Source organism: Elephas maximus, chromosome 7, assembly GCF_024166365.1.
Source record: "Elephas maximus indicus isolate mEleMax1 chromosome 7, mEleMax1 primary haplotype, whole genome shotgun sequence".
Classification (NCBI taxonomy): domain Eukaryota; kingdom Metazoa; phylum Chordata; class Mammalia; order Proboscidea; family Elephantidae; genus Elephas; species Elephas maximus.
In genome coordinates this window covers 10,470,320-10,494,080 of record NC_064825.1, presented here as the reverse complement: position 1 = coordinate 10,494,080, position 23,761 = coordinate 10,470,320, and the positions used below count along the sequence as shown (strand labels likewise).

Genomic DNA, 23,761 nt, shown 5'->3' with positions numbered 1-23,761 from the left:
AACTGTTGGGAAGGTTACAAAGTGTGACCAGCCTCCCTGTCTCCCCACCCCACTGCCTCTCCCTTCTAATTCTAGAGGGAAGGAGGTACAGGAAGGCATTTAGTTGTTTGTTTGCTGGCTAGTTGTTTTAATTTGATATATCACAACTGCCTTTTTTTGTGAAACCAACTTATACCACCTTATACTGAGTCTTGTGGGTATTTTAATAACAAAATCCCTTTGGACAGGATCCCAGATGGAGCCACAGTAGAACACATCGTGATATAACAAAGTTACTGTGTATTACCATTGTCATTACCCATTATCAACATGGGTTTCCAAAGAGAGAAGAGAGGTCATCTGTAAAGTGGTCATTTAAAAGTAATTTTTAAGGACAGTGAATAAATTCTCTGACTGTGATATTTGCTTCAGGAAAATTCCAGAGATGGATGGAATTCACCAATATTTGTATTCTCTTTGTCTTGCCCCCCCAAAGCTAGACTAATTTTTCCAGTCTCCCTTGCTATTAGGTTGGACAGGAACACAAGTTCAGGACAACGGAATGTGAGTAGAAGTAATACGGGCTACATCCAGCCCTGGCCCCACAAACACCTAAAATTTACAATCATCTCTCTCTCCCCCGGTTTACCAGTAGATTGGAGAAGATTCTGAGGATTTAAAAGAGGGTGGAGTCACAAGGTAGAAGGAGTCTGGGTCCCTTGATTGACTGCATCATCTGTCACTGACTCTCAAAATTATGATGCAAGTAAGAAACAAACCATTGTTGCATTATGCCACTGAGATTTGGGGGTTGTTATTCCACCAGCTAGCTTTATTTACTCTAACCAATATAGTTGATTTGAGAATACATTTTGTTCAGTTACTGCAAAATGGGTGTCCCAATTCTAGGTAGACTGTATTGATGAGAACAATGTTACCTTGTATTTGAATGGGTACTTTTTTCTTTGGTTAAGGCCATTGGTGGTTGGTTGTTTGGTTGTAATAAGGGCTTAAAAAGGCATTAGTTAAAAAAAAAAAAGTTATATTGTGGTAAAATACATATAATAAGTTTCCATTTTTACCATTTTTATGTGCAGAATTTAATAGTATTAATTACATTCATCATGTTATGCTGCCATCACCACCACCCATTTCCAAAAGTTTTACATCACGCCCAACAGAAACTCAGTAACCCTTCAGCAATAACTTCCATTACTCCTTCCCCTCAGTCCCTGGTAATCGCTAAAAAACTTCTGTTTCTATGCATTTGCCTATTCTGTGATCATACAATATTTGTCATTGTGTCTGACATTTCATTCAGTATAATGTTTTCAAGGTTCATCCATGTCATTGTATGTATCAGAACTTCATTTCTCTTTATGGCTGAAAATATTCCATTGTATGTTTATGGATATACCACATTTTGTTTACCCATTCATCTTTTTTTTTTTTAATTTTTATTGTGCTTTAAGTGAACGTTTACAAATCAAATCAGTCTCTAACACAAAAACTTATATACACCTTGCTACATACTCCCAATTGCTCTCCCCCTAAGGAGACAGCCCGCATTCTCCCTCCACTCTCTCTTTTCGTGTCCATTTCGCCAGCTTCTAACCCCCCCTACACTCTCATGCCTCTACAGGCAGGAGATGCCTACATAGTCTCAAGTGTCCACCTGATCCAAGAAGCTCACTCCTCACCAGCATCCCCCTCCATCCCATTGTCCAGTCCAATCCATGTCTGAAGAGTTGGCTTTGGGAATGGTTCCTGCCCTGGGCCAGCAGAAGGTCTGGGGGCCATGATGACTGGGGTCCTTCTAGTCTCAGACTATTAAGTCTGGTCTTTTTATGAGAATTTGGGGTCTGCATCCCACTGCTCTCTGGCTCCCTCAGGGGTTCTCTGTCGTGTTCCCTGTCAGGGCAGTTATCAGTTGTAGCCGGGCACCATCTAGTTCTTCTGGTCTCAGGATGATGTAGTCTCTGGTTCATGTGGCCTGTTCTGCTCTTGGGCTCGCAATTACCTCATGTACTTGGTGTTCTTCATTTTCCTTTGGTCCAGGTGGGTTCAGACCAATTGATGCATCTTAGATGGCTGCTTACTAGCGTTTAAGACCCCAGATGCCACTCTCCAAAGAGGGATGCAGAATGTTTTCTTAATAGATTTTATTATGCCAATTTACTTAGATTTCCCCTGAAACCATGGTCCCCAAACCCCCGCCCCTCCTATGCTGGCCTTCAAAGCATTCAGTTGATTCAGGAAACTTCTTTGCTTTTGGTTTAGTCTGGTTGTGCTGACCTCCCCTGTATTGTGTGTTGTCTTTCCTGTCACCTAAAGTAGTTCTTATCTACTATCTAATTAGTGAATACCCTTCTCCCACCCTTCCTCCCTCCCCCACTCCTAACCATCAAAGAATATTTTCTTCTCTGTTTAAACTATTTCTTGAGTTCTTAAGTGGTCTTATACAATATTTGTCCTTTTGCAACTGACTAATTTCAATCAGCATAATGCCCTCCAGGTTCCTCCATGTTATGAAATGTTTCACAGATTCATCACTGTTCTTTATCGATGCGTAGTATTCCATTGTGTGAATATACCATAATTTATTTATCCATTCATCTGTTGAGGGCACCTTGGTTGCTTCCATCTTTTTGCTATTGTAAGCAGTGCTACAATGAACATGGGTGTGCATATACCTGTTCGTGTAAAGGCTCTTATTTCCCTAGGATATATTCCAAGGTATGAGATTGCTGGATCATATGGTAGTTCTATTTCTAGCTTTTTAAGGAAGCGCCAAATCGATTTCCGAAGTGGTTGTACCATTTTACATTCCTACTAGCAGTGTATATGTGTTCCAATCTCTCCACAGCCTCTCCAACATTTATTATTTTGTGTTTTTTTGATTAATGGCAGCCTTGTTGGACTGAGATGAAATCTCATTGTGGTTTTGATTTGCATTTCTCTAATGGCTAATGATTGTGAGCACTTCCTCATGTATCTGTTGGCTACCTGAATGTCTTCTTTAGTGAAGTGTCTGTTCATATCTTTTGCCCATTTTTAATTGGGTTATTTGTCTTTTTGTAGTTGAGTTTTTACAGTATCATGTAGGTTTTAGAGATCAAGTGCTGATCGGAAATGTCATAGCTAAAAACTTTTTCCCAGTCTGTAGGTAATCTTTTTTACCCTTTTGGTAAAGTCCTTGGATGAGCATAGGTGTTTGATTTTTAGGAACTCCCAGTTATCTAGTTTTTCATCTGCATTGTTAGTAATGTTTTGTATACTGTTTATGCCATGTATTAGGGCTCCTAACCTTGTCTATTTTTTTTCCATGATCTTTATCATTTTAGATTTTATATTTAGGTCTTTGATCCATTTTGAGCTCGTTTTTGTGCATGGTGTGAAGTATGGGTCTTGTTTCATTTTTTGCAGGTGGATATCCAGTTATGCCAGCACCATTTGTTAAAAAGACTGTATTTTCCCCTTTAACTGCTTTGGAGTCTTTGTCAAGTATCAACTGATCATATGTGGATGGATTTATGTCTGGATTCTCAATTCTGTTCCATTGGTCCATGTATCTGTTGTTGTACCAGTACCAGTCTGTTTTGACTACTGTGGCTGTATAAAGGGTTCTAAAATCAGGTAAAGTAAGGCCTCCCACTTTGTTCTTCTTTTTCAGTAATGCTTTACTTATCTGGGGCCTCTTTCTCTTCCATCTGATGTTCGTGATTTCTTTCTCCATCTCTTTAAAAAATATCATTGGAATTTGGATTAGAATTGCATTAAATCTATAGATTGCTTTTGGTAGAATAGACATTTTTTTTTAATGTTAAGTCTTCCTATCCATGAGCAAGGTATGTTTTTCCACTTATGTAGGTCTCTTTTGATTTCTTGCCGAAGCGTTTTTTGTTTTCTTTTTATAAGTCTTTTACATCTATGGTAAGATTTATTCCTAAGTATTTTATCTTCTTGGGGGCTACTGTAAATGGCATTGATTTGGTAATTTCCTCTTTGTTGTTCTATTTGTTGATATAGAGGAATCCAACTGATTTTTGTGTGTTTTTCTTGTATCCTGATACTCTGCTGAACTATTAGTTTCAGTAGTTTTCTGGAGGATTCCTTAGGGTTTTCTGTGTATAAGAGGATCATATCATCTGCAAATAGAGATATTTTTACTTCTTCCTTGCCAATCTGGATGGGCTTTATTTCTTTATCTAGCCTAATTGCCTTGGCTAGGACCTCCAGCACAAGGTTGAATAAGAGTGGTGATAAAGGGCATCCTTGTCTGGTTCCTGATCTCAAGTGGAATGCTTTCAGTCTCTCTCCATTTAGGGTGATGTTGGCTGTTGGCTTTGTATACATGCCCTTTATTTTGTTGAGTTTTCCTTTTATTCCTATTTTGCTGAGAGTTTTTATCATAAATGGGGGTTGAACTTTGTCAAATGCTTTTTGTGTATCAGTTGATAAAATCATGTGATTCTTGTCTTTTGTTTTATTTATGTGGTGGAGAAAAATTTTTTTTTTTTTTTAGATTACATTGTTTTTCTGATGTTGAACCATCCCTACACACCTCGTATGAATCCCAGTTGGTCATGGTGAATTATTTGTTTGATATGTTGTTGAATTCTATTGGCTAGAATTTTACTGGGGGTTTTTGGATCTAAGTTCATGAGGGATATAGGTCTGTACTTTTCTTTTTTTATGGTGTCTTTTTTTTTTTTTTTTTTTTTTACCTGGTTTTGGTATCAGGGATATGGCGGCTTCATAAAAAGAGTTTGGAAGTATTCTGTCCTTTTTCATGCTCTGAAATAACTTTAGTAGTAGTGGTGTTAACTCTTCTCTGAAAGTTTGGTAGAATCTGCAGTGAAGGCATCTGGGCCAGGGCTTTTTTTTGGGGGGAGTTTTAAAATTACCTTTTCAATTTCTTCTTTTGTTATGGGTATATTTAGTTGTTCTACCTGTGCTTGTTTTAGTTTATGTAGATAGTGTGTTTCTAGGAATTCATCCATGTCTTCTAGGTTTTCAAATTTGTTAGAGTGCAATTTTTCATAGTAATCTGATATGATTCTTTTAATTTCAGTTGGGTATGTTGTAATATCACCCATCTCATTTCTTATTCAGGTTATTTGGTTCCTCTGCTATTTTTCTTTTATCAGTTTGGCCAGTGGTTTATCAATTTTGTTGATTTTTTCCCAATAACCTGCTTTTGGTCTTGTTAAGTCTTTCAATTGTTTTTCTGTTTTCTATTTTGTTTTGTTCTGCTCTAATTTTTATTGTTTATTTTCTTCTGGTGCCTGTGGGTTTCTTTTGTTGTTCTCAAGTTGTAAGGATAATTCTTTGATTTTGGCCCTTTCTTCTTTTGGGATGTCTGCATTTATTGATATAAATTGGCCTCTGAGCACTGCCTTCACTGTGTCCCAAAGGTTCTGATAGGAAGTGTTTTCATTCTCATTGGATTCTATGAATTTCTTTATTCCATCCTTAATGTCTTTTATAATCCAGTCATTTTGGAGCAGGGTATTGTTCAGTTTCCAAGTGTTTGATTTCTTTTCCCTGCTTTTTCTGTTATTGATTTCCACTTTTATGGTCTTAGGATCAGAGAAGATGCTTTGGAATATTTCAATGTTTTGGATTCTGCTAAGGCTTGCTTTACGACCTAATATGTGGTCTATTCTAGAGAATGTTCTATGTGCACTAGAAAAGAAAGTATAATTGGCTGCTGTTGGGTGGAGTGTTCTGTATATGTCTATGAGATCAATTTGGTTGATTGTGGCATTTAGATCTTCCGTGTCTTTATTGAACTTCTTTCTGGATGTCCTGTCCTTCATCAAAAGTCTCCTACTATTATTGTGGAGCTGTCTATCTAACTTTTCAATGCTGATAGAGTTTGTTTTATGTATCTTGCAGCCCTGTCATTGGGTGCATAAATATTTAATGTGGTTATATCTTCTTGGTATATTTTCCCTTTAATCATTATATAGTATCCTTCCTTATTCTTTGACGGCACTGGGTTATTTTTTTTTCCTTATCCTTTATGATGGATTTAACTTTAAAGTCTATTTTGTCAGAAATTAATATTGCCACTGCTGCTCTTTTTTGATTGTTGTTTGCTTGGTATATTTCTTTCCATCCTTTGAGTTTTAGTTTGTGTCTCTAAGTCTGAGGTTTGTCTCTTGTAGGCAGTATATAGATGGATCGTGTTTTTTAATCCATTCTGCCACTGTATGTCTCTTTATTGGTGCATTTCGTCCATTTACATTCAGTGTAATTATGGATAAGTATGAATTTAGTGCTATCATTTTGATGTCTTTTTTTGTGTGTTGTTGACAGTCTCTTTTTCCCAGTTAATTTTATGTGCTGAGTAGATTATCTTTAGATACTGTCCTTTCCTCATATTTGTTGTTGTTGATTTTGTTTCTGCTGAGTCTGTATTTTTCCTTTGCATTTTATTTTGATGAGTAGGATAGTTTGTCTCCTTTGTGATTACCTTAATATTTACCCCCATTTTTCTAAATTTAACCCTAACTTTTATTTCCCTGTATCGCCTTGTCTTCCTGTCCACATGGAAGAACTACAACTACATTTCTTAGTCCCTCTTTAATGTTTTAATGTTGTCTTCTTTTACATAAGAACATCGCTGTTCCCCTGTTTTGAGCTTTTTTATCTGGATTTATTTTTGTGATTTCCCTGTCTGGGTTGACTTCTGATTGCTCTGCCCAGTGTTCTAGTCTTGGGTTGATACCTGATATTATTGATTTTCTAATCAACAACTCTCTTTAGTATTTCTTGTAGTTTTGGTTTGGTTTTTACGAATTCCCTAACCTTCTGTTTTTCTGGAAATGTCCTAATTTCACCCTCATATTTGAGACACAGTTTTGCTGGATATGTTTACTGGTTGGCAATTTTTTTCCTTCAATTTTTTATATAAGTCATCCCATTGCCTTCTTGCCTACATGGTTTCTGCTGAGTAGTCCAAATTTATTCTTACTGACTCTCCTTAGTAGGTGACTTTTCGTTTATCCCCAGCTGTTCTTAAAATTCTCTCTTTATCTTTGGTTTTGGGAAGTTTGATAATAGGTCTTGGTGACTTTCTTTTAAAATCTACCTTATGTGGTGTTCGATGAGAATCTTGGATAGATATCTTCTCATCTTTCACAATATCAGGAAAGTTTTCTGTGAACAAATCTTCAACACTTCTCTCTGTATTTTCTGTTATCCCTCCCTTTTCTGGTACTCCAATCACTTGTAGGTTATTTATCTTGATAGAGTCCCACATGATTGTTAAGGCTTCTTCATTTTTTAAAAATCTTTTATCTGATTTTTCTTCAAATATATTAGTGCTGAGTGCTTTATCTTCAAGTTCAGAAATTCTAGCTTCTACTTGCTCAGCTCTGCTCCTCTGACTTTGTATTAAGTTGTCTACTTCTGTAATTTTATTGTTAATCTTCTGAATTTCTGATTGCTGTCTATGGATTTTTCTAGCCTATTAAAATTTTCCTTATGTTCCTGAATAATCTTTTTAATTTCTTCAATTGCTTTATCTGTGTGTTCCTTGGCTTGCTCTGCGCATTGCCTCATTTCCTTCCTGATGTCTTGAAGGGTTCTGTATATTAAACTTTTGTATTCTGCCTCTGGTAATTCCAGGAATGCACTTTCATCTAGAAGATCCCTTTATTCTTTGTTTTGAGAGCTTATTGCGGTGATCATGGTCTGTTTCTTTATGTGACTTGATATTGACTATTGTCTCTGAGCCATCTATAAGTTATTGTATTAGTTTATTTTACATTTGCTTATTGTGTCCTAGCTTCTTGCTTTGTTTCAATAGGCCCAAATGGGTTGTTTGAGTGAGCTAGCGTGATTATTTTTGCCCTTGGAGCTCTGACGTCATATCTCCAGATGGCTATAGCTGTAATTAGGTATATGAGTCTAGGGGTCCATTCACTTTTCTTGTATGGATTTAGCTCAGGTGTCCAGGTAGCTGATCATCATGTGTGTGGTACAGGTTCTGTCCTACAGTCTTAGAGGGGCAGGGGTGATTGGTGTCTGTACCAGTATCTAGTTGTAGCAGGGGGTCACACTGTACAAGGCAGGGGGCTATCATCCCCCTCATGTCTCTGAGGAAAGTATGTCCCTGTTCCCTAGAGTGCACAGGTGGGTGGGTTCTCCAGATGGACCATGGGCACCCAAAATTTTTGGTTGTAAGGACTGGTAGGTACCAATTATCCTTGGACCCCTGTCACGGGTGGCTGGGTGTCCTGGGTGGAGCCACCAGTACTTAGGCCCCTGATGTGGGTAGGTGAGGACCCTGTTTCATAGGCAAAGCAATGTCAAACATCAAACACCCACCTCTCTGCTGCACAGCTGAAACAGTTGGAGTCTGCCGGTAAAGGCCTATTATCCTGAAATAAGCCCACATAGGTCCATGCAGGGGGAAAGGTACTCAAAGTCCATGGACTGTTTATGCCTGGACAGGAGCCGCCTGTGTCCTGAGCTCCCCGGTTAGTTGGGCTGGCAAATTATCTTTTCCCCCAGTTGCAAATTTATTCCTTCTCCAAGCCCGGGAGGATGTCTCTAGGTGTTCAAAAGGGCCTATCTCAGGCCCAGGGAAATCAGCAGCTGAAGCTGGCTTGCGAGGTGCAGGGGTGCGGTAAAATATACACAAGTACTTAGCTTTTGCCAAGAGCGCCATTCTTCTCTGTTTCCAGAGGTGTGAGTAGGTTGCGTGGCCGGTTGGTTCTCCCTGAGGAAACTGTGGCCCAATGCTAGTACCAGCCCGCTGCCGCCACTCCTGGGAATGGTGCCTGAGGGCTCCTCGTGATTCAAGTCGGGTAACTCCTCTCACCTTCTGAATTGTCTCTTCCTCCCCCGCCCCTCAGTTCATTTTCTGAGCTTGCCTTTGATGTTCAGATCTCCTAGCTTGTCATAAATATACTTGTTTCACTTGTTTTTTTGGGTCTTTGTTGTAAGAGGGCTTGCCGGAAGCATGTCTATTCTGCCATCTTGGCTCTGCCTCTCTCTATTCATCTCTTGATGGATACTTCAGTTGTTTCCACGTTTTGGCTATTGTGAATAGTGCTGCAAAGAACATTGGTGTACAAGTATCTGTTTGAGTCCCTGCTTTCAAGTCTTTTGGGTATATACCTAGCAATGAAATTGCTGAGTCGTATGGTAATTCTATGTTTCACATTTTTTTCTTTTTTCTTCTTTTAATGTTTTGCGGAACTGCCAAATTGTTTTCCACAGTGATTGCACTATTTTATATTCCTACCAGCAACGCACAGGGTTTCAATTTCTCCACATCCTCACCAACACTTGTTTTTTTCCATTTTTCTGATAACAGTCATTCTGATCGGTGTGAGGCAAAAGTGATTAACTTTTTGACATATTTCTCTACCCATCACCGCTACTCTCCACTGACATTTCCCATGACCTACTGTCAGCAAAATGGCATTAGATTCAGACTGTATTGACAAAGGAATACATGAAGAGTCTGAGACTTTGAAGCTAGGAGAAAATTAGTAAAATATTGAGTCACAACCGAGGATGATGTAACCCTAAAAAATAGTTCTCTCTTGAATAAATCTTTTCAGTTTCTTTCCAATTCACAGACATATGTACATATACACATTCAGGACTTGCCGAATGCATAGGGCCAAGACCTTCCAGAACAGCATGCTCTATGGATACTTCTTCCTGGGGCCTCAAATCAGGCCCAAATACCTTTGTCCCCCACCTGTCCTATCTATGCCTTGTTCAGCCTTAGTATCTGTCTGTTCCTGTGCCCTTCTTTGTCAGGGCCCTGGCCCTGAGTGAAGCCTTTCTTATAAGGGCACTGAAATAGCTGGAATGGTAAGACCAGGGGTTCCCCAGGCCAGTGGAAGCTAGGTGGAGGGAGTCAACAGGAAAGATAATTGTTCTTGTTGTTAGGTGTTGTCGAGTCAGTTTCGACTCATACCGACCCTATAGGACAGAGTAAAACTGTCCCATAGTGTTTCCCAAGGAGCAGCTGGTGAATTTGAACTGCCGACCTTTTGGTTAGCAGCCTAGCTCTTAACTACTATGCCACCAGGGTTCCAGAAAGATGGTTGGAAGGTGGAATAAGTTGAATGTATTGGTCACTGTTTGGGTGAGGCAGGTCAGGAAGAGTCAAAGGTATTCCCAGGTTATTGCTTGGGTCACTCACTGGGTGGGCAGAGTATGTAGGAGAAGACCAGCTTTCAAGGCAAGTAATGAATGAAGCTTATGTCCATATGCACCTCCTGGAGTCTCTCTGAATTTCATTCTTTTTTGAGCTGTTGCACAGCTTCATGTAAACTTTTATGGTCCATGCCATCAGGAAACAGTTTGCAGTGGCCTTCAGGATACTTTACTGAATCGTAAAACAATTCATAAAAACAGAAGGGTGGTTTGGTTCATTTTCCCATCACACAATGTGTCCTGGGCTCTATGAAAATCATCTATGGCATTGTGTAACTTTGCTGGCTTCCATGGGTGTTTTTCTTCTGTGGATATTTTCCCTTACATATTTGTGTATATTTACACACACGTGCACACAGGCATTTTCTAAAATAGTCTCCCCCGCCCCTCCAGGGAAGTTAGAGACAGAACTTGAAGTTGAGATGAATTTGTTTTTGCTTTTGCTTTTGATGTAATGGGACTAATTTTTCCCCAAGCTAGTGGTTCCTACACACCACTGCTCATCAAGATCACCTGGAAAGCTTCTGCTAGATACATTTTCTTGCCATGATCCCCTCCTCCAGGAGATTCTGATTCAATGGGACTAAGGCATCTGTACTTTTAAGTTACTCAGAAAATTGTCATGAGCAGCCAGGTTTGGGGATCACCAATCTGAGTCACCAGCTCCCAGGTTTATAGCCTCAGTTTTGATTACATCAACATTGTATTTTCTTTGAAGAAAATGTGGGTAATCATTTTACGGTAGAAGTAAATGAGGTTTTATTAACCTAACCAAAACTACTAACAAATTACTGAGCACTTGGTATTGCCAGACATTGAGAGAGATACTTTCTAAGACTTATTTATTTTAATCCTCATTGACTAGTTACACTATGTAGATGAGTAGCATCTTCATCCATGTTTTAAAGCTGAGGAAACTGATGCTAAAAGAGGTTGAAGAAATTCTTCGAATAACTAGTTCAAGTGGCCAAGTGGAGGAATATGGTTTGAACCCAAGTACGTTTTACACAAATAATGTGTGCCTTTCTATGTTTGTTTGCCAACTGCGCCCTCCCTTGGCAAGGTATTTTTGTAAGTGAACTATGCTAATTTTTATTTTTTTTTACAGCAACGTGAAAAAAATTGACATAGTAGCACTTATGAAAATACCTTGCAGGGAGAGGGCATCGTTGGCAAACAAACACAGAAGATGTGCTTTATTTGGGTAAAAATACAGTATCTGTTTCTGGAAGGGAGCTTGCCTCTTTTTTTTTTCTTAATAATTTTTATTGTGCTTTAAGTGAAAGTTTACAAATCAAGTCCGTCTCTCACACAAAAACCCATATACACCTTGCTACACACTCCCAATTACTCTCCCCCTACTGAGACAGCCCACTCTCTCCCTCCACTCTCTCTTTTCCTGTCCATTTCGCCAGCTTCGAACCCCCTCCACCCTCTCATCTCCCCTCCAGGCAGGAGATGCCAACATAGTCTCAAGTGTCCACCTGATCCAAGAACCTCACTCCTCACCAGCATCCCTCTCCAACCCATTCTCCAGTCCAGTCCATGTCTGAAGAGTTGGCTTCGGGAATGGTTCCTGTCCTGGGCCAACAGAAGGTCTGGGGGCCATGACTACCGGGGTCCTTCCAGGCTCACTCAGACCATTAAGTCTGGGCTTTTCATGAGAATTTGGGGTCTGCATCCCACTGCTCTCTGGCTCCCTCAGGGGTTCTCTGTTGTGTTCCCTGTCAGGGCAGTCATCAGTTGTAGCCAGGCACCGTCTAGTTCTTCTGGTCTCAGGATGATGTAGTCTCTGGTTCATGTGGCCCTTTCTGTCTCTTGCAGGGAGCTGACCTCTTAACCGCTAGACTGGGTTGTCAGTTTGTCAGATTAGTGATGATGCTGGAATTTCTCAGCTAGTTTTTCCTTTTGGAGATAAAACTCCTCTCTCTGCTATTAGTGGGAGAGCATTAAGTCAAGACTGACACATCTCACAATTGTTGAGTAGAAAATTAGTGAAGAAAAATCTTGTTATTTCTCTGCCAAAAGAACTAGAGAGGAAAAACAAACAAAAGCAGAAACAAAAGACAAAACAAAAAACCACACTATGGTTTCTTAAATATTTGACCCAGTTAAGATCTTTTATTCTTGGCTTTTTTAAGAGTTAGGATTAAGTCTGTTACTTATAAATAATACCTCTTATTGCACAGTTAATGTATCCAGTTAACTACACCCATAAGACCTTTCTTCTCTTTGCACCACCATAAATCATTGAAAGACTGTTAATAGTAACACTGGCTTAATCACTCTGACGCCTCTTGTTGCTAATGGGGACTATAAAAATAGATGGAGGGGTGACGAAAGCTTTCCGAAGCTTGCCAAGCTTAGATGGAGCAGAAGCACAGAGCTGGAAAGTGAGGCCCACAAAAGCCCTTGGGATGGTGATGATGATGATAACAGCTCCATTACCTTCCTTTTACATGGTTCTTTAGGAAGCACTTTAACTTTCTGATAGTCCTGAGAAGGAGGGTTTTAAAATTTTTTATTAAAATATATTTTTTTAAATGTATTGTGATGAGTATATGTATATATATGGGTATATGTGTATGTGTGTGTATATATATATATATATATTTTTTTTTTTCTCCAGTGAAACCTGTGAGAGCCAGAACTCGATGAAACTGCCTTGTGTTTCTGGGTCTTTCAAGTTTTCTGCCTTTGACAGGGTGTAGTCTTACCACTTTTCTATTGATCATTTTAGTGGAAAATATTTGAGTTTTCCTTCTCTGACAGGTTTCTGCCTTACATAGGTTCTGGCTTTCACAGGTTTTACTGTAACAAAAAAATTGCCATTTCAACTTTTTTTTTACATGTACAACTCAGTGACATTGATTAGGCTCATCACACTATGGAAGCATCACCACTAGCCCTTTCCAGATTTTTCCATCGCTCTCTATAGAAGCTCAGTGTGCCCCAGCAATGAGTCTTTCTTTCCCCTACCTCCTTTCCACCCCTGGCGACCACTAATAGACTTTGATCTCTTTGCATTTGAGAGGCAGGTTTTTGGCTTCCACCCTTCAGATAAGGAAACTTGGACGTAGTGCCACTTCCCTAGAAGGGCTTTCTCCTCTCATGGCCTCTCCCCAGGCCCAGTGGACTGGCGCCTCTCATCGGCCCATTAAAGCTTATTCCTCACTCACAGCCCATGATGCCTCACAAAGACCTTTGGAGCCTGCAGTCTTCCAATGTGCTGATTTTAAGGGAGCTGGGCTGAGACCCAGGAGCAGCTTCAGACTGCACAAATACACTTCAGTCGTTGGTAAAAAGGAAACAGAGAAGCTGAATGGTCATTAGGCTCCTCAGAGGGGCATTAGACATAAATTCTCAGCTTTTTCAGTAGCTCAGCTTTATTAGGGCAGGAGCAGTGATATTTTTCTTCATTTCCTGACTCCATGCTCACACAGGATTATTGCTTTGTAATATTTAGTTTTCTTGGCATTGTAGCTGCATTAAATGAAAACCAAGGGGGATGTGGAAGTGAGGAAAGGGGAAGCATCGCTGCTCTTGACCTACCTTCCCAGCCCAGTTTCCTATGTTTAATTAACACAGATGCCGACATAAAAATTGACCCACATGCTCTGAGCCTCCACAGAATCAGGGCAGGCCTTGCAGAAATGAAGAAAAACATCATTTAAAGTGTTTCTAAAATTGGATTGCTCTTTTTTTTCAGTGGGCAAGTGTAGCAGGCACCTATGTGATTTTCTTGTTGGAACTAGGCTGAGGGGAGGGGGAGAGGTGCACAAAGTATTATTATTATTTTTTTTTAGGTATTTGTGTTTTATTAACCAGCAAGTAGACTAAGATGAACTAGGAAGAAAGACCTGGTGATTTATTTCCAAAAAAGTAGCCAATGAAGACCTTGTGGATCTTAACAAATATTGTCCGATATAGTGCTGGAAGATAGTGTGGGGCTGGGCAATGTTTTCCTCTGTTGTATGTAAGGTCCCCATGAGTCAGAGCTGATTCACAGCAGTCAACAATAAAACCAGTCACCAGTTGTTCTCAAGCTGATTTCCACTCATGGTGACCCCATATGTGTCATAGTAGAACTGTGCTCCATAGAATTTTCAACAGTTGATTTTTCAGAAGTAGATTATCATGACTTTCTTCTGAGATGCCTCTGGGTGGACTCAGAAACCACCAACCTTTTGGTTAGCCGCTGAGTGTATTAACCCTTTGTACCACCCAGGGACTACAACTAACGCCAACTACAGGTAATTTAATTGCATTCTCCATTACAATTTTTCTGCGTCGTCAGGACTAAACAGCAGCTGAAGCTGACTGATGAGCACTGGGTCCAGCTGGGGCTGGATGCTCTGTAGAAGAGGAGAACTCTAATAGGAACTTTACCTCCTCATAGTTTTGGAACGACCATCAAAGTTCATGGGGATTGTAAAGTGGCCGATCCTGTGAGAGCTTGGCCCAGAGAGATCTTGGTATCCCAGGAAGGAGAAAGGCATCAGCTTTATGGGGGCTCCTGGTCCCCCTGGTGCCTAAGAGACGAAAAAAGAGCCAAAGCAGCAGATCGAGGGTCTGTCTCCTTTGAGGTTGATGGGGTGCAGGGTTCTTCTGCATCCTCAGCAGAATCTGCAACTGCCTACTTTTGTACCGTTAGCTGTGGAGACAGAGGTCCCTTCCTGTCCACCACCAATCAGACCTGACTCTACTGGGCCAACAGAGAAAAAGATCCTAGCAGCCAGAGAGAGAGGAAAAGATGAGTCAAAACCAATAGAACACATGCCCAGCAAAACAGAGTTGCTGGAGGAAATAGGCAAGGCAGTAACAAGAAAACTTAAAGACATTTAAGTGCATTATAAGGGCACTGGGTCGGGTAAAGAAAAAAAAATGTCTTTTCTCACAAATCAAATCAGTAGAGGAGCTGAAAGCATTAGCGGTCACTATTGAAACCCACACTGGTGTCCTGGAAGGTCAGAACACAGAGAAAAATCACAAGGAAATGAAAATCATAAGAAAGAAAATAAAAGACTGGAGGCGTAGAACTAGGAAACCTAACCTGCAAACGATAGGATCTAGAGAGGGATAAAAAGAAACTGCAAAATGAGAGACAATAACTAAACAAATAATGAAAGAAAATTTTCTCGGAAGACCTGAATCTACATATTGAAAGTGCTAACCAAGTTCCAGGTCAGACTGATGAGAAAAGACAGAAACCAGACATATCCTGGTAAAAATTTGTGAACTCTAAGGAGAAATCTTGAAAGTTTTTAGACAGAAAGAATACATTACTTACAAGGGAATAAGAGTATAAAACTGGCATCAAGCTTCTCATTTGGAAGCTAGAGGACAGTGGAATAAAATCTACAGAGAAAAATACACCAGAATTCTATGCCCAGCCAAGGTATCATTCACCTGTCAGAGCAAGAAATTATTTGAAGATATGCAATGCTTTTGAATATTTTACTCTATTCACTACCTCAGCAAATACTTGAAAAGAACTCAAAACAAACAGCAAATGAACTAGACCCAGAAGAAGATGAAGCGGAGAAGAAACAGTATTGAGCAAAAAAACCTTGCCCTCTCAGTTATCTGTAGCTCCTAAAAAATGAAACAGTCTCCAGCCCTGGGACCAGCAGTGGAGAGAGCACAGAGAGACCAAGAGAGTTGATGAAAGAACTACCAGTGAAAACAGGCTCCAAGACTAAATGGGTTCATAACACAGATTCATCTAATATTTGAAGAAAGATAGTTGCAATGTTATTTGAACTCTCCCAGGCCATAGAAAAATACGAAAAAGATTTGAATTCATTTAAAGGAGCCTACCTAATTTTGGTACTCAGCTCTAATAAAGGAGGTATAATTGAAAATTTAAAGACTATAAACCAATCTAACACGAACATTGATGCCAAAAAACAAAATGATAAGAAAATAAAACTTAGTGAAGTTTTAAAAGAGTACTACACTGTAACCTGCTGTTGTTAGGTGCAGACAACTTGGTTCTGACTCATAGTGACCCTATATACAATAGAATGAAACACTGTCCAGTCCTGCAGCATCCTCAGAGTCGTTGTTATGCTTGAGCCCACTGTTGCAGCCACTGTGTCAATCCGTCTCATTGAGGGTCTTCCTCTTTTTCACTGACCCTTCGTTTTGCCAAGCAAGAATGATCTCCTTCTCCAGGAACTTGGCCCCCCTGATAACATGTCCAAAGTACATGAGATAAAGTGTTGCCGTCCTTGCTTCTAAGGAGCTTCTGGCTGTACTTCTTCCAAGACAGATGTGTTTGTTCTTCTGGCAGTCCATGGTATATTCAATATTCTTTGCCAACACCATAACTCAAATGCATCAATTCTTCTCGGTCTCCTTATTAATTGTCCAGATTTTGCATGCATACGAGGTGACTGAAAATATTATGGCTTAGGTCAGGTGCACCCTAGTCCTCAAAGTGACATCTCTGCTTCTTAACACTTTAAGGAGGTCTTTTGCAGCAAATTTCCCCAATGCAATATATTGTTTATTTCTTGACTGCTGCTTCCATGGGTGCTGATTGTGGATCCAAGTAAAATGAAATGCTTGACAACTTCAATCTTTTCTCTGTTTATCACGATGTTGCTCATTGGTCCAGTTGTGAGGATTTTTGTTTCCTTATGTTGAGGTGTAATCCATACTGAAGGCTGTAACCTTTGATTTTCATCAGTAAGTGCTTTAAGTTCTCTTTACTTTCAGCAAGCAGGGTTGTGTCATCTGCATAACACAGGTTGTTAATCAGCCTTCCTCCAGTCCTGATGCCCTGTTCTTCTTCATATAATCCAGCTTCTCAGATCATCTGCTCAGCAAACAAACTAAATAAGTATGGCAGAAGGATCCAACCTGGATGCACACCTTTCCTGATTTTAAACCATGCAGTATCCCCTTGCTCTGTTTGAACAACTGCCTCTTGGCCTATGTACAGGTTCTGAATGAGCACAATTAAGTGTTCTGGAATTCCCATTCTTTATAATGTTATCCATAATTTGTTTTGATGCCAAGTGTCTGTCAGTTTATTGTACTGTGGGGGCTTGCGTGTTGCTGCGATGCTAGAATCTATGTCACCAGTATTCAAATACCAGCAGGATCACTCATGGTGGACAGGTTTCAGCTGAGCTTCCAGGCTAAGGCTAGGAAGAAAGAGCCGGCAGTCTACTTTTGAAAAGCATTAGCCAGTGAAAACCTTATGAATAGCAGCAGAATATTGTCTGATATAGTGCTGGAAGATGAGCCCCCCAGGTTGGAAGGCACTCAAAAGATGACTGGGGAAGAGCTGCCTCTTCAAAGTAGAGTTGACCTTAATGACATGAATGAAGTCAAGCTTTTGGGACCATCTGCTGAGGTGGCATGACTCAAAATAAGAAGAAACAACTGCAAACATCCATTAATAATCAGAATGTGGAATGTACAAAGTATGAATCTAGGAAAATTGGAAATTGTCAAAAATGAAATGGAATGCATAAACATTGATATCCTAGGCTGAGCTGAAATGGACTGGTATTGGCCATTTTGAATCAGACAATCATATGGTCTGCTATGCTGGGAATGACATACTGAAGAGGAATGGCATTGCATTCATCATCAAAAAGAACATTTCAAGATCTATCCTGAAGTACGACGCTGTCAGTGATAGGATAATACCCATATGCTTACAAGGAAGACCAGTTAATATGACTATTACTCAAATTTACGCACCACTACTAAGGCCAAAGATGAAGAAATTGAAGATTTTCACCAGCTTCTGCAGTCTGAAATTGATCAAACATACAATCGGGATGCACTGGTAATTACTGGTGATTGGAATGCAAAAGTTAGAAACAAAGAAGAAGGATCAGTAGTTGGAAAATACGGCTTTGGTGACAGAAACGATGCCACTGATCGCATGATGGAATTTTGCAAGACCAATGACTTCTTCATTGCAAATACCTTTTTTCACCAACATAAACAGTGACTACACATGTGGACCTCCCCAGACAGAATACACAAGAATGAAATCAACTATATCCATGGAAAGAGACGATGGAAAAACTCAATATCATCAGTTAGAACAAGGCCAGGGGCTGGCTGCAGATCAGACCATCAACTGCTCATATGCAAGTTCAAGTTGAAACTGCAGAAAATTAGAACAAGTCCATGAGAGCCAAAGAATGACCTTGAGTATATCCCACCTGAATTTAGACGCCATCTTAAGAATAGATTTGACGTGTTGTTAACACTAACGACAGAAGACCAGACAAGTTGTGGAATGACATGAAGGACATCATACATGAAGAAAGCAAGAGGTCATTAAAAAGACAGGAGAGAAAGAAAAGACCAAAATGGATGTCAGAACAGACTCTGAAACTTGCTTTTGAACATTGAGTAGCTAAAGCAAAAGGAAGAAATGATGAAATAAAAGAGCTGAACAGGAGATTTCAAAGGGCAGCCTGAGAAAAAAGCAAAGTATTATAATGACATGTGCAAAGAGCTGGAGGTAGAAAGCCAAAAAAGAACAAGAAGCTTGGCATCTCTCAAGCTGAAAGAACTGAAGGAAAAATTCAAGCCTCAAGTTGTAATAATGAAGTATTGTATAGGGAAAACAGTAAATGACGGAAGAAGCATTAAAAGAAGATGCAAGGAGTACACAGAGTCACTATACCGAAAGAATTGGTCGACGTTCAACCATTTCAGGAGGTACCATATGAGCAGCAACCAATGGTAGTGAATGAAGAGGTCCAAGCTGCACTGAAGGCATTGGCAAAAAACAAGTCTCCAGGAATTGTCGGAATACCAATTGAGATGTTTCAATACATAGATGCAGCACTGGAAGTACTCATTCTTTTATGCCAAGAAATTTGGAAGACAACTACATGGCCAACCAACTAGAAGAGATCCATATTTATGCCTATTCCCAAGAAAGGTGATTTAACCAAATGCAGACATTAGCGAACAATATCTTTAATACCACAAAAAAAAAACAGGCAAGTAAAATTTTGCTGAAGATCATTCAAAAGTGGCTGCACAGTGGTATATCAACAAGAAACTGCCAGAAACTCAAGCCAGATTCAGATGAGGATGTGGAAAGAGGGATATGATTGCTGATGTCAGATGGATCCTGGCTGAAAGCACAGAATACCAGAAAGATGTTTACCTGTGTTTTATTGACTATGCAAAGGCATTCGACTGTGTAGATCATAACAAATTATGGATAACATTTCAGAGAATGGGAATTCCAGAACGCTTAATTGTGCTCATGAGGAACCTGTACATAGATGGAGAGGCAGTCGTTCAAGCAGAAGAAGGGAATACTGTGTGGTTTAAAGTCAAGAAAGGTGTGCGTCAGCATTGTATCCTTTCACCATATCTATTCAATCTATATGTTGAGCAAATCATCTGAGAAGCTAGACTCTGTGAAGAAGAACGGGGTATCAAGATTGGAGGAAGGCTAACAACCTGCCTTATGCAGATTATACAACCTTGTTTGTTGAAAGTGAAGAGGATTTGAAGTACTTACTTCTGAAAATTAAAGACAACAGCCTTCAGTAGGAATTACACCTCAACATAAAGAAAACAAAAATCTCACAACTGGACCAATAAACAACATCATGATAAATGGAGAAAAGACTGAAGTTGTCAAGGATTTCATTTTACTTGGATCCACAATCAACAGCATGGAAGCAGCAGTCAAGAAATCAAAAGATACATTGCACTGGACAAATCTGCTGCAAAAGACCTCTAAAGCGTTGAAAAGTAAAGGTGTCACTTTGAAGACTAAGGTGCACCTGACCTAAGCCATGGTGTTTTCAATCACCTCATAAGCATGGGAAAGCTGGATGATGAATAAAGAAGACGGAAGAATTGATGCCTTTGAATTGTGGTGTTGGCAAAGAATATTGAATATACCATGGACTGCCAAAAGAACGAACAGATCTGTCTTGGAAGAAGTACAACAGGAATGCTCCTTAGAAGCAAAGACGGTGAGAATACGTCTCATATACTTTGAACATGTTATCAGAATGGATCAGTCCCTGGAGAGGGTCATCATGCTTGGTAAAGTGGAGGGTCAGCAAAAAAGAGGAAGATTCTCAATGAGATGGATTGACACAGTGGCTGCAACAATGAGCTCAAGCAAAACAACAATTACGAGGATGACCCAGGGCCGGGCGGCATTTTGTTCTGTTGTATATAGGGTTGCTATGAGTTGGAATAGACTTGATGGCACCTAACAACAACAACCCAGTCAAATGCTTTTGCATAGTCAATAAAACACAGGTAAATATCTTTCTAGCAAGTTTCAGAGTCTTTCTGACATCCATTTTGGTCATTTCTTTCTTTCTTGTCTTTTTAACGATCTTTTGCTTTCTTCACCTATGATGTCCTTGATGTCATTCCACAACTCATCTGGTCATTAGTTTTCAGTGTGTCAATTCTATTCTTGAGATGGTCTCTAAATTCAGGTGGGATATACTCGAGGTTGTATTTTGACTTTCGTGAAATTGTTCGAATTTTCTTTAACTTCAGCTTGAATTTGAATATGAGCACTTGATGGTCTATTCCATGGTCAGCCCCTGGCATTGTTCTGAGTGATGATATTGAGCTTTTCCATTGCCTTTTTCCACAGATGTAGCCGATTTGATTCCTGTGTATAGTCCACGTGTATAGTCTGTTTATGTTGTTGAAAAAAAGGTATTTGAAATGAATAAGTGGTTGGTCTTGCAAAATTCTATCATGCCATCTCTGGCATCATTTCTATCACCAATGCCATATTTTTCAACTATGGATCCTTCTTCGTTCCCAACTTTTGCATTCCAATCACCAACAATTATCAATGCTTCTTGACTGCATGTTTGATCAATTTCAGACTGCAGAAGCTGGTAAAAATCTTCAATTTCCTCATCTTTGGCATTAGTGATTGATGCGTAAATTTGAATAATAGTGGTATTAACTGGTTTTCCTTACAGGTGTATGGGTATTGTCCTATCACTGACAGCACTGCACTTAGGGATAGATCTTGAAATGTTCTTTTTGATGATGAATGCAATGCCTTTCCTCTTCGTCATTTCCCTGCATAGTAGACCATATGGTTGTCTAATTAAAAATGGCCAAATACCAGTTCATTTCAGCTCACTAATGCCTAGGATATTGATCCTTATGTGGTCTATTTCATTTTTGATAATTTCTAATTTTCCCAGATTCATACTTTGTACATTCCATGTTCTGATTATTAACGGATGTTTGCAGCTCTTCTCATTTTGAGTCATGCCACGTCAGCAAATGAAGGTCATGAAAGCTTGACTCCATCCACATCATTAAGGTCAACTCTACTTTGAGGAGGCAACTTTTCCCCAGTTTTCTTTTAACTGCTTTCCAACCTGAGGGGCTCATCTTCCATCAGTAGAGCAGACAGCGTTCTGCTTCTACTCATAAGGTTTCCACTGGGCCATTTTTTCAGAAGTAGACCACTAGGTCCTTCTTCCTAGTCTGTCTTAGTCTGGAAGCTCTGCTGAAACCTGTCTACTATGGGTGATCCTACTGATATTTGAAACAGTAGTGGCATAGTTTCCATCATTGCAGGAACATGCAAGCCACCACAGTATGACAAACTGACAGACAGGACATTTAGAGGTTACACATGCATATTAAGTGAGTGAAAATATCAAACTGACATTGCTAGAGAGGACATTTATGTAAGCCTCCATAAAATGTTTACTTCTATACCAGTAGTTGACATCTCAGACTGACTCCTGGAGACAAAATAAATTCTTCTTCTTCTTCTTATTATTTTGAGTATTATTGATTAGGATTTGAAAGAAGTTTTTGACCAAAACCAGCTTGGAGTTTTGGGCATGGTAAATTTTATTTGAGAAAGTATGCAGACTGATTTATGCTGTCTGGATGAGAAAGAGTGAGAGCAAGAAACAGCATGTGAATATAGAGAGGACAAATAATGGCAGGTTCAGTCCTTGGGATATCCAGTTTTTCAGGCTCGAAATTGTGAAACATACCCTGTGAAAAATGTTTGTTAAGAGTGGAGGCAATGAGGCGGACTGTTCTATATTTGCGCTGTCCCCAAACTTGGAAGAAGGCAGTAAGTACTCCATCTAGGTGTGTAGAACAAGGGAAGCAGAGAAAACTATCATTTAGATCCCAAAGGGTACAAAATATCACTTTCATTACCACTTGCTGCCTCTGAAATCCCATTGGTCCTAGTGGATTTTAGAGGTTACAGCCCCTCTATGTCGAATAATTATTTGGGGGAGTAACATCACAGCATAACGTCTGCCTACTTTTCAAGTAAATGATTACAAAATGATATGGAGTGATTTCTGGCCAGTTTTATAGACTTGGTCTCCAGATTGCTAACGTTTGAAGGAGCCTGGGAAAGAAGTAATTAAGGGCATTTGCTGTGGGTTGCTGTGTTGAGTCTTCCTTCCGGGCACATTCTGCACTTGAAAATAAAATTGGAAATTTGAAAATACAGTCAACATCTCCTCCACTGTTTCTCAGCTTCTGCCCAAACCCCTGGGTTTCTGTCTTTTACACTCTTGGAAATGAAAACGGACTCCTTAGATACTTATGACCTCAAGTTGTTGCTCACGTTTCCACTGAGAGGAGTGTTAAGTGCTCGTGCAGAACAGAAAGATGAGCCACTAGGATTTTTCGAGATGGGGCTAAGTTGTTGTTAATGTAAGATTTCTTAAACAAAACAAAACCAAAACCCCCCAAAACCTAGAAATAAACAAACTCATAATGGACTGAAAATAATTTCTTTTGAATTTGGAAAATTGGAAACAACTGTTTCAATGGATTTAATTTCAATCTTTGCTGACAATTTTTTATTGAATTTGATCCTTTTATTAATTGGGGGTAAATCATGCATTATCAGGTAGATATTGGTTAAAAAGAGGCACTGATCATCTAATTTTCTCTAATGAGGGGGTCTTTTTATTAACATCATGGAGCTAGAAGCGGCCCAGAAGTCATTTTGTCCATCTCCTGCTTATTTTATACGTGAAAAATACGTGAGGCGTGTATAAAATGTTGCAGAGAGGTTGTGGTGCCCCTAGGCCTCAGAGCTAGTTACTAAGTAAGTCAACCTTGTCTGAGTCTCCTGACTGTCTGGCACTCTTTCCACTTCACTGTACTGCACTACAGACCACAATGACCAGCCCTACTCCTTACCTTGAAGGCCATGATTTTCAGTACAGCAAGGGGCTACCTTGGCTCTGCTTATGTTGATGCAGTTTTCCAAGGACTCCATGGGGCTTGATCTTTATAAGCATCATTTGTTTGTTTCTCTGACTAGAAAAATTTCCTTACATACATATCTGAATTTCAATTAAATCAGGCACAGACCCAATAGAATTAGAAGATTGATTACTCTTGGCAGGATCTTAGAGATCATCTAGATCAACTTCTCACTGTTATCTCACCACAAGTAGGGTGGGCCTTCCCTTTCCATCTGGAGGCAGTCTTGATTGGAGGAGGCATGATGAGGTACATTTCCTTATGATGAACTGACCAGTTGAGTCCAGAGCACCTGTGTATTTCTGCTGGAGGAAAGGACCAGAAATGAACCAAATGGGAG

At 39.7% G+C, this 23,761-nt stretch overlaps 1 protein-coding gene across 1 annotated transcript in view; it reads left to right on the top strand.

The window, feature by feature from the left end:
• Positions 1 to 23,761, top strand: part of DDX10 (DEAD-box helicase 10) — a 714,899-nt gene that overhangs the window by 435,307 nt on the left and 255,831 nt on the right. The gene's annotated exons all lie outside the window — the stretch shown is intronic.